Raw genomic sequence first — 12721 nt, forward strand, 5'->3', positions numbered from 1 at the left:
GGTGTTTCTTGACTTCCTACTTTTGCATGCCTGTCCCCTAAGCTTTGAATAAAATTTATCTTAAAACACGCCATCACAAGTCAGGAGTTTTGTTTTTTGGTTTTTTTTTCCATTTTTAATAAGAAAGAAGAAATTTTTCAAGGTTAAGTCTTATAACAATAGCTTGAGTAGGAACAGTTAAAGGATTTCTCTAATGAAAATGAAGGCACTAAAAAAAAAAAATGCCTTAAAAGAAAAGGTTAAGCATACTAGCTACAAAAAAAAATTTATAATATGACAAAAATGAGCATCAGATCCAATTGTATCAAATTGTTGCATAAAGAATACCTATGCCCTGAATAGAGACTATTTTTGACTATACGTTATAGCTACTTTGCTCCTGACTTAACACCAATTGTAGAATTACAGAGATAAAAACATTCACTTCTGTAATACTTAAAAAACATGAGAGAGAAGAAACTGAAGAATACTACCCAAAAGAAATAAATGAAGATCAGTAACTGTTTCTCCTAAAAACAGGTCCTTATTTAGAATGATTTAGAGACATATGCTCCTGTATCCATAAAAAGGAGTATTACTCCCATAGGTTTCCATCCCAGCTCCCCAACCTTCTAGCCTAGTTAAAAATTATTACAACAATAATATATTTTTCTGTTTCTGTCTTTTGCCTGAGGCAAATCTTTAAAGAAATAAACAGCTAAGTAGAACTGATAAAGTGTTTACTTCAAGTCCATTACATGAACAAAAACCTTATAAAGTGACATCACTAGAAAAAGACAAAATCCAAAGGGATTACGCAAGATTTAGGAAGCAGGCATTGAAAATATCCCTGAGCAAGTGAGTATAACTACTCTTAAGAGAAAAGAATAGGAACAAAGCTGCAATGTTGTAATCAGGTAAAGATTGATTAGGTAACTTAGACTAGAAAACAAATGAATTACACATGATATAAAAATATAGGATTTAAACTTCCAAGATACTGGAAGATCAATACAGTAATAAAAGAAAAAAAAGCCATGAAAAGGGGAAAAAGTCAGTGAGTTTCGTTACTGAAATTCAAGGTGTGCTTTAAAGAGACTCACCCATGGGCAGTGAAGGCTAGAATTCTATTAAGTAAACACAGGTATAATCCGGTATAACACCAACAAAAAATACTAAGAAGGAGTTTTAGAAGTGCTAGATGGGAGAGGTGTTATCATAGGATGAGTCAAAACTCACTTTAAAATACTTCATTAAGTATAATTATAAAAGTCTATATGGTGATAAGTTGAATCATTTGAAAAGAAAGGAACATGATTCTTAAGCAATCATTCTAAGTGCTACTGTAATGAAGTAAAATATAAAGTGGAGGGTGTGGGGGAGAATTCATTCACCACCCTAACAGAAATTTAGAAAAACTCCAGAAACTAAATATAGAATACGTAATTCTAAATATCATAAGATTTTTGAGAAAACACATATACTTAATATACACTGAGACTATCTCCAAGAATATAACTAATCACTGTTAAATAAAGAAAACAGTTAATAATGAAAAGAATTCAGAGTAACATTTACATATTCTTTACAAATTAAAGTTTAATAATACAGACTACAACACTGTCACTCTTGCCTTCCACAAAAGTCACATATTTTGTCAGGTGCAGCTTCTATCAGAGGAAAAGCTACAAATAGGTATGTATGAATTACAAAATGCATAGTACACCCATCTAATGAGAAACCAATAAAATTGACAATATAATGAGAAACAGATAATGAGAACATGTGGGAGATGAAACTCAAAATATGCATTTGGATAATTTCTTGTCAACTGATAGACAGCGACGATGGGAAGAAGTAGTGAAAAATATGAGTCTCCACAATGGGGTCATTTAACTTAAACCTTCCCAGCTGAAGTGTATTTAAATTATTAAACATAGGTATTCCCATCTTATATAGATAGCGAAGACACAGAACAGCAAATGAACTTTGATCCCCAAGTGTGACAAGCTCTCTGGAGAAACAGGGAAACTCAATAAAGCACACAGGATACCCACCTGATTTCTGCATGAGGCTCAGACAATAATGGGCTGAAATGCAGTGACTTATGGTTCACTGTTTCCAAATATACAAATACATATTTCACAAAATAAATGTTATATGTATAAGATATGCAATCTTATACATATAATATTTACTTTACTCACAGGCTACCCTGGAAGCTCAGCTGGTAAAGAGTCCACCTGAAATGCAGGAGACCTGGGTTCAATCCCAGCGTTGGGAAGATCCCCTGGAAGAGGGCATGGCAACCCACTCCAGTATTCTGGCCTGGAGAATCCCATGGACAGAGGAGCCTGGCGGGCTACAGTCCACGGAGTCACAGAGTCGGACATGACTGACTATTAGCACAGGATACACACACACAAAAAAACTCTTTTTTTTTTTCCCAAACAGGAGCAAAGTCACTTGGGGAAACTTATGGCTTACTGGCATATTTGAAAGATGTTAAAGATGAACAGAATGAAGAGTGAAAAAACAACTTTACATTGAAGAGGATTAAAAATTAATGTTGATATTTAACATGCAGTTAACTGTGCCACCCAATAAAAGAACTCAGCTTAAATGCAAATATTAAAATCATAAAAAGATTATATATAGTATGTTCATGCAAAAATGGTCCTGTGGGTATTATCATTTGAATTCACTATTATTACTGGGCCAAAGTGCAAATACTTCTATTAACTATAACTAAAAATACACCCACCTAAATAGTAACAAAATGTGATTTTCTTCTGTTTTCTAACACATCAATAAAAGATCAGATACTGCAAATACTAAACAAAAGCTCCATTGAAAAAAACTAATGCCTACATAATTTTAAAAAAGCACAAAATACTTTTACTAAAAATGATACTCCTAAAGAAAAATGAAAGTATTCAAATCTCCAGATTTTATAATCATATTTAAAATCTACTATGCTCATATTGAAGGACAAAAGAATTAAAGACTATAAAATAGTGCAAGATATTTCACAGTACATGGATACAAGAAAAAGAGAGTCTGTTAATACATTTAAAGTATTTCTAGAATCAATGTTCACATAAAGGGAGCAATCAGGAAACATGTATTTATGGATAGTTTAATTTTCTAGATACCCGTGATTCACCTCCATAAGCACTAAAAAAGAAAAAGAAAACGTTTTATGGTTATCTTTCCAACATGTATTATACATTCCCTTGTGGCCTTAACAGAGGGAATTAAACATTTGTGGAAATTGATTTGTATACGCTGAACTGTGACATGTTTGGAATATGAACATGTGCCCTGAATTCAGTAGAGAGAGTATTAGACTTTTATATGTGTCTTTGACAGTAGTTTGCAACCTTGGATGAACAATGAGAACTACCTGAGGAACATTTAAAACTAAAGATGCTAGAGTCCTAATTCTATCCATTATCACTACCCTACCTGTCACCCTTGATTCTGATTCTGTGGCTGCAGTCTAGTATCTTAGGAGACAAAAGCTCGACCTGAGAAAACAAAAGACAAAGTAGCCACAGGGGACCAGTGTGACAATAGAAAAGGATAGATTTTTACTTTTAAAAAGTTATCATGCAGGAAAGAAAACCAACACTAAAGTTATAGGGAACCTATTTTCTAAACCTTGATCGTAATAAACACATTTGCAGATGGCAAAACATATTTTGCAATAAAATTTGTCTCAAACTATTTTGAATTTTTATTTCTTATTCAATAATAAATTATAATTTGTCTTCATTCTTCACAGTCTAATCTCCCTAATTATTCTCAATCATTTTGTAAACTTTCAATCATGAAAGGCAACCATGCTAGCTCAAAATTTATTCTTTTGTGGTCCTGAGTACACCCATGAATATTCACTGATTTATTTATCAAAAAATTTCCACTGCACTTAAGAAGACCTCATAAAAGAGTATGGAGAATCTATTCAAGTTTCTGATCTTATCTTATAGTTTAGCCATAATTTAAAATATTTCACAATTTCTATACTATGTATCACATAAATCATATTGCAAAATGATATTTATCATGGTTGCTTTAAATGCCATTACTAAAATTGAATGATTGTCTTTTCAATACTTTTCAATGGGATTCTTAGGAATCCCATTTATAGTCTTTATTTAAAAGTTGTAGATGATATTGGCTCTTCAGCCAGTCAAATCACTTTCTGGCATTTCCCCCTAATATAGAAAGGATGGAAAGCTTACAGTCACATTTTTCACAATCCCTTGCAGCTAGGTTTCTGCATCTAGTAGACACACCCAAGCAAGGTCTGGAAGAAAGAAACTAATACTTCAGTCAAATCATATGGATAGCAACCATTTTGCCTAAGAACCCTGAATGATACTTAATCTAATAAAATTATAATAAATCTACATAGGCATGAGCAGTAGAAAACTCAAAGACAACTGACATGCCACAATTAATTAGCTCAAAGACTCAATTTCCATTTGTACCCCTCTAAAAGGGCATGGCAACCCACTCCAGTATTCTTGCCTGGAGTATCCCACGGACGGAGGAGCCTGGTAGGCTACAGTCCACGGGGTCGCAAAGAGTTGGACACGACTGAGCGACTTCACTTTCATTATATACAATTACATATACATTCAGAATCAGCTTTTTCATGAGAAATAATCACACAAAAAGTGTTTGCGTGGGGAAAATTCTTTTCATCCTGCATTCGGTTTTAAACTAAATTTAAAATTAAAATTTTATAAGCAGGGTTGTTATGATTATCATGCAAAAGGAAGCAGATGTTGGCAATACACAGGAGTCCTCAGAGGAAACAGAGAAAATGTTGTGGGCAAGGGGAGAATACTTTGAGCCTAAACTGGGATTTGAAAAAAGTACTCTTACCATGCAAGAGAAGAAAAAGATAGTTTGACCTAAAATAGGGCAAGAGTTTAAAAGAATACATCAAATTTGAATTATGAGATATTATAGAGTCAAAGTAAGTTTGAAAAAAGCAGTGGAGAAGCAGGCTCATGTAAGAAAAAGTTGGAGGTAGAACCTGGAAAGTACAGGCCTAAAGAATTGGAGGAGAATGGACCAGATTTCAAGGTTAGATGGGTGAAAATAGAAAACTCCCAAGATATGTCTAGAAAGTAACAGCACTAGAAGACAAACAGTATAAGAAAAAGTGAAAGCGTTATTCACTCAGGCGTGTCCAACTATGCCACCCTGTGGACTACAGCCCGCCAGGGCCCTCTATCCACGGAATTCTCTGGGGCAATACTGGAGTGGGTAGCCATTCCTTTCTCCAGGGGATCTTCCTGAACCAGGGATTGAGCCTGGGTCTCCCGCACTGCAGGCATATTCTTTACCATTTGAGTTACCAGGAAAGCCACAGGTATGCCCAAACCTGGGCCTAAAATGACCAAAAAAAAAAAAAGCATTGAAATGAAAAAGAAAGCACCAAGGTTAATTCTACAGATGTTAGAATTACTTTTGATAGAATAATTTTAAAATGAGTCCATGTCTCAGTAATAAACAGAAAGGATTGATGCTCAGTTGAAAAACAACTATTTACGACACAGTGTATGGTTACACTAAGACCATGCTTATAGAATAGCTTATAACTGCTTTAATCATCAACCAAATACTTAAGACACTGACATGCACACACTGCTACATTTAAAACAGATAACCAACAAGTATCTAATGTACAGCACAGGGAACTCTACTCAATACTCTGTAACAACCTAAATGGGAAAAGAATTTAAGAATAGATACAAGTATATGTATAATTGAATCACTTTGCTGTATATCTGAAACTAGCACAACATTGCTAATCAACTATACTTCAATATAAAATTTTTTAAAAAATTAAGTATCCACAGTAAGATTTACAAGTAAGGTGTACTTTCATGTCTAACTTGCAGATTTATTTGAAAGGATGATGAAAATATTTGCATGAACAGAGGTGTGCAAAAATCACCCACTAATTAGCAGTACAAGTCATCCCGGATTATTACTTCATTATTATCATTGCTTCAAACCTCTCAACAGGACTGTAAATGTGACTTCTTAAGTTAATAAAATAGAATTAATTGGCCATTATAAACTAACAATATTTAGCATAATAATGGACTAAATCCAGTTTAATATAAATATGCATGTCAATGACAGTTACTTCCAAAGGCAATAAACAAAAGCCATTACTTGTATATTATTCAATTTACACTATTTCATTGAATTCTGACTTTGTATATGAAATAAAGCCTGAGAGTTTTTCCCTTAAATTCAGAGGCAGTTCACAACCATGTTTCATAATAGTTATATATATATATCTATATACACACATATATATATTGTTGTATGAACTCCATTTAGATTCTGCAGACTGAAGTAGTGTTTTCAAACTTTTAGGGAAACTGATTAAATAATTACATTCTGAAAGTAATTTATGAAAATTAAGTAAACAAATGAAAACTACCAAACCGATATTAGTCATGAGACTGTTTAAATAAGAGCCTATTTTTGACTCTTGAAAACTTTCTTTTATATAACATTTAGGTAGTCATCTTGGGATATGGTAATGATTAATTGAAAATCTTTAAATCTGAAGTACTTCTTCATAGTCTGCAAAATAGGCAGCACTGCAAAATAAAATCTAAGACCATATCCAGCAAGATACTCAACACCACTGAACAATTTACACAGGTGAATTCAGAGCACTTTTAAGGCTCAGCTGCAAATAGCAGGGAGGGTAGAAAACACAAATGCTGTCCTAAACAACGGTAATGAAGGTAGAACTCTGATCTTAATACCTCAAGACAAGACAAAATTATTATAAAATTACTTTAGTTAGAAAAAGAAACAGATTTGTGTGATACACATTGCATATTAATAAGATTTTATTTCTTTTTATAATAGTATGTCAAAGTAGAATGCTTAAATATCAGTTTCTAGCTTATATATTTATATAGCACTCTCTTCATATGTGTATGGAGTTTATTTAAGTAAGCAAAATAGTAATGTACCTTTGGAAATTTTCATGATATAGTGAGTGAGGGGAAAAAAGAAAACTGAGAACCAGCAGGCATAAAATAATCACATTTTTATGAGGTTTTTTTTTTTTTTTTTAAAGCATAAAAATACAGAGAGGCAGAAAGATAAGGAGACAGTCTATAAATGCCTAAAAACAGATCAGGAAGAATACTCAAAAACTAAAACAGCGGATGGTAGGAGGAAGAGTCAGGCTGTTAATTTTGAGAAGAGCTACTTTGCTGTTTTCCATCTTCCTTAATTATATTTAAGTCTTGTTTTTGTTTTTTTAATGATGTTATGAATCATGTTTAATAATTACAAAACAGTAAAATTGACCCTTCTTAAAATAAAAATGAAAGCACTGCAATCTCAAAACAAGGTTTCCCTGGGTTGAAACTCATATCATGCGCCCTGTACTACGTACCCAATGCTTAACAAACATATGACCATATGGATGAAAAGTGAAAGCAAAGGGAAAAAAAAGTTTAATGTTTTTTATCAATGTTCCAAAATTCCAAAGGAAATTTTGGAACCACTCCAAATCTTTGGAACCACTCCAAAGAAAAATATTCATTTTTATACCTATTGTTCAGGAAATTATATAAACTGAAAAACTGAAGAATTAATCTTAATCAAAATGTCATGTCTTGGCTTTCCAAAAGAGGGAGATAAAACTCCACTGCCACAAACGTATTAACTGGATACATACGTGATATATTCAAACACAACTCACTAAGTTACTGAAATAAAATAATTTTAAGGAAAAAACTTAAATTATGTGTTTATTTTAGCCTTATGATTTTAATTGCCTAAAGAGCATAGTAAAATCTATGAAAAATATCATGATCCACAATAATAAAGTGGAAACTGTTCCAACTCTTTTATGGAGCTCTCAATTGGAGAATAAAAATATGACAGAAGTCTCACGGTGTTTAAATTTTGAAAAAAAACATAGATTCACAGATGTTATGGTTACTAGAAACTATGGTCCTGATTATTATATGAAAATAAGATTCAGTATTATTCAGAAAAACTAGAGACAGAATGCTATCCATTTTCTTCAGGGATTATTAAAAATATGAATATTAAATGCTGTACCTAGGGGTTTCCTACTGAAACAATGCTTACAAAACTGATTTTATAAATTAAATCAGATCTTTAAAAATGCATTGCATCTTTTGGGGGAAAAAAGAATATAATCTAGTTTCTAAATTAAGAAAAAGTAATCAATGAATTAAAAAGCTCAAAGCAAAAGAAATCTTTTTGTTATATTACAACCAAAGAAAAAAACGCCAATGAGGAAACAAGAGATAGCATCAAATCCAAAATATGAATCAACTTGATAAAAGCAATGGTATCACTTTCTGGACAAGTATTTCTAAAAAGAATGCAGAACTGTTGTAGGTTAAATACATACACATAAACATTTAAATACAAAATGCAAGCAAGCAAAAACACTCGAAAACAGGGCACCTATTTATTCAAGATGCTATTTACCATATGTATTTATCTTATCCACTTTCTATGTAATTACAGTTAAAAATAAGATGGTTTGTTTCTCTTGATCAGCATGTGGCCAAATCACCATGTTTCCACACATTTAAAATCAAGTTTGAGTGAGTTGATTAACTACAGTTCTCCCAACTTCTACATAAGTCAGTATATCACAGAGGATAAAATAGAAGATAAGCATCTGAGTTTTATTATTGTTTCAGTCACTTATGAGATCAAACAAGATACTTAATCTAGTCAACATCCACTTTCTTCAGCTAAAACTGGGAATAATGGTAGTATCTATACCTCATAAATGGCAACCCACTCCAGTATTCTTGCCTGGGAAATCCTATGGACCAAGAAGCCTGGAGGGCAAGTTGGACAGGACTTAGCGAGTCAGCAAAAAACATACATCATAGGACTGACTGTTAAGCAAGGGTTAAAACAGAACAAGCTATTCAGCAAATAAAATGCTTAAAATAGTACCTTTAATATGATGAACACTCAATAATATTTTTAAGTTCAAACTGAAATGCTCTAATAACTTAAACTCATTAAAGGACAATGTGATCTCTGGACAATATTATCAATATTATCTCTGGAAGACGTCAGAGTCATAAAAAAATACTACCACAAAAAAAAAAAAAAAAACTACTAAATGTTTTCCTATTCATACCTTAAGCAAGTGCAGATCATTTATTTTGCGATGAGGATTAATGAGCTGGTATTTTGTAAGCTCAGACTTTGCTAACTTGAAGAAAGGCATGATCTTGGGAAAAAACTATAACTTCCTTAAAATTCAGCTTTCCTAACTGAAACAAGCACGTTGGACAAGGATGAGCTAGAAAATTCCTTCTTGTTTGCAAATTTGAGGATGCTCATCATGAAGAGCACATGTTGTGTATAGGTACATACGTATACATATGGACAAATATAGACAGAAACAGAACAGGATAACATAATACCAAAAAAATAAGTATATGTAAGTTCTGAGGCTGTATGAAAACTGATATTTAATCATAATGTTATTTCAATAAGGAAGGAACTTCTAAGCCATTCCGAAGAAAGGAATGGATTCGTAAAAGCAGAATACAGAAAATGGGCCATTCAAGGAAGTGAATGGAATAAGGAGAATCCAAAAGTGGAAAGAAACAAATTCAGTGAAAGAACAAAACCTGATTCTAGAGGATCACACAAATCTCCAAATAAAAAACTAGCACACTGACCAGAAGAACGTTTATAACAACAAAAATTATTCAATTAATGAAGAAAGTCGGAGTTTAGGATTGGGTTAACAGATTTTAAAAAAAAGGTGTCAAGTATAAGATAAAAATAATGATTTACATAATTAGATTATTTTCATCTTTTAAAAGTATCTTCACAAAGTCATTATTTGTGACATGTAAAATAGAAATGTATTGAACAAATAACCTGAGGAACCAAGATATAAAATCAGTAAACTGATTATTAATGGTTATACTATGACCCGAAGAGCCTGACCCCTGGCCCAGTGTTATTTCTATGAGGCCAGTAATTCCAAACCTGTCACCCACCAAATCATCACGAGCTATTTAAAAGCACAGAGCCCTAGTCCTCTGTGATGGTGATACAAAGTTATCTTTGAAAATTACTGTCTTTTGTGGTGGAAATGCCACAGGAGTAATTTAGACAAAAGACAGTATTGGCCAGAACTACCAATGAAAAGAAGAATATTCAAGAAATCCTACAGAGGTAGATTCAGCTAAATTTCTCAACTTAAAGTGAAGGACAAAAGTAAAAGAACCTTAAGTTTACAGGAAACCAGAGAATGGCAGATCCTTTGAGAGTGGTAAATAAGCTGGAAGGCTACACTGGTTTACAAATGAGAATATGAGCCTTTATTCTTCGTATTAAATGCCACTTGCAGGGACTTCCTGGTGGCTAGGGTTTCTGCAGTGGGGCTAAGGCTCCACACTCCCAATGCAGGGGGCCTGGGTTCAATATCTGGTCAGGAAACTCAATCCCATATGCCAGGACTAAAAGATCCCGCATGCCACACAAAGATGGAAGATCCTACAACTAAGACTCAGCACAGCCAAATAAATACATAAAACTATTTTTTTAACTGTGAATTGTACACTCAGATCTTGTCAGATTTTGAGGTTCACACATATGGCTGGAAGATATATGTACTTTTTTGCAATATGTTCAGAAATTTTTTTCTGTTAAAATTAAGCAACTTAAAAACTACATATGATATCTGAGTCAATATACATGAATTTATTTAATAATTATATATAGGACTACCTTCCCTCATATCCCAAGCCTGCAAGAACATAGGCACTGTTGAAATGCTAGGTAAAAATTAAGCTATATTGATTTCAACATTTATTCTTCTAGGGGAAAAAAAATCCTATTTTAAACTAATTAGGCCAGTAAAACAGAATTGTTTACTAAGTCTAAACTACAAGTGTCCTTTTTAAAAAAATATCTGTTACTTTCAATGTTTAGTCTAATTTAAATTATTATCCTTCAAGTAAGTCTAGTCAGTAGAAGCCCTCTCTTCATAAATTAGTAAAGATCATTTATAAACAATATAAAACACTTGATCTAAGAAAAACAGTATTTGCTTGGTAGTATACAATTTATGTGTGTGACTTACCCTTTAATAAGGTTACAAATGTATTAGAGTTATCCATCTTTTTGCAAAGGCATCTCTCTTTTAGAATATATTCCTATTACCCATTAGCCTAAGAAAGTTGTTTTATCTGTATGCTGCTGATAAATTACTATAAATTAAAATGTTTTAGGCAAATTTCAGTGTACTGTAATTGAGCAATTACATGAAACACAAAATAACTAGAGTATGTGGCAAGTCAATATATGGTTGACAAGAATCAGGAGTTACAAGCAGAAACAGCCAAATCTGTTCTTGTGACTTATTAGAGGTCACTTGAAAAGACTATGGAAGTTGTCTTCACCAAAATATGACAGACTTTCTTGGTTATCGGATGGACAAAAACACGTATAGAGTATGAGAACCCCTGGAGAAGGAAATGGCAACCCACACCAGGATTCTTACCTGGAAGGATGAAGGATCCTGGTGGGCTACACCCCACGGAGTCGCAAAGAGTCAGACAAGACTGAACGACTCACACACACACAGTATGACAACAGTATCTAAGTTCACTCCAGGGCTCACAGTTTAATACATTTCCTATGATATGTGTTTTTCACATTGATTAGATCTTATTGATTATTCACAACCAGTACTTGTATTTGATTAGTCTCAAAACAACTAGCTTTTCTTATTTCCAATAGTTCCTTTCTTCATTAAGGATTCTCTATCCATCTTCACTGTGGTAGTTTCATTTTGTTTTACAATCTCCTTGATCTCTCCCATAACATTTCATTAAAATTTCTTTTAAAGTTGTACAGAGATTTTATACATAGTTCCAAGATTCTTAAAATGTAAACTTTGAGTTAAGAAAATGAATGCTCAAAAGCACAAGAAATTCTTTACATAAATAAGTGTTAGGCAAAGTATACAGTTTCTATAAACACTCTGGTTAGACACTGGTGGAATAATTCCATAAACACACCAGCTGAATCTCAGGAAACAGAGCATTTTGTAGGGAGGGAGATAATGCTGATTTACAGACTTATCAGATACTGACTGCCTTATTAGGCCAGTTTATAAAATATTTAATCTGTGCTTACAAAGTCTACAAAGATGTGAGAACTAAAGGCTAAAAATCATGGCTTCTACACGCATGCATGGAAAAGAAAATAGTTGAGCTTACAGGGTATTAACTAACTTACCAGGCATTGTTATGAGGGTTTTTACCCTCCCATCAATTCAAGGGGACAAATATGATTATTATTCCCAGTTTAGGAGCTACTGGGATAAGAGAATGATTAGCCAAAGGTCACACTGTTAGCAGGTGTTGGAAACTGCAAGTGAACACAGGCAGCGCAGTTGGAGCCCATGTTGGTATCTATTATGTTATTACCACCACTCAAGAGAACATGGAGATATGTATCCTCAGAGATGTAGGAAGCATTGAAACCATCATAATGTCAAAGGCATCTAATGGGCAGTTGCACAGGAGTAGTGTCACATGGTATCGAGCACATATTAGATATTGAGGTGAGACACGGTACTGCATTGAATAATGTTATTGGGCAGTACATGCAAAGGAGACGATTTGTACTATCAGGTATATTTTGAGAGAAAAAA

At 33.2% G+C, this 12721-nt stretch overlaps 1 protein-coding gene across 1 annotated transcript in view; it reads right to left on the reverse strand.

Annotated features, from left to right (window-relative positions):
• The window catches only part of GBE1 (1,4-alpha-glucan branching enzyme 1), a 290669-nt gene that overhangs the window by 154812 nt on the left and 123136 nt on the right, over positions 1-12721 (reverse strand). The window lies entirely within an intron of this gene.

Source organism: Cervus elaphus, chromosome 31 (genome assembly GCF_910594005.1).
Source record: "Cervus elaphus chromosome 31, mCerEla1.1, whole genome shotgun sequence".
Taxonomy (NCBI): domain Eukaryota; kingdom Metazoa; phylum Chordata; class Mammalia; order Artiodactyla; family Cervidae; genus Cervus; species Cervus elaphus.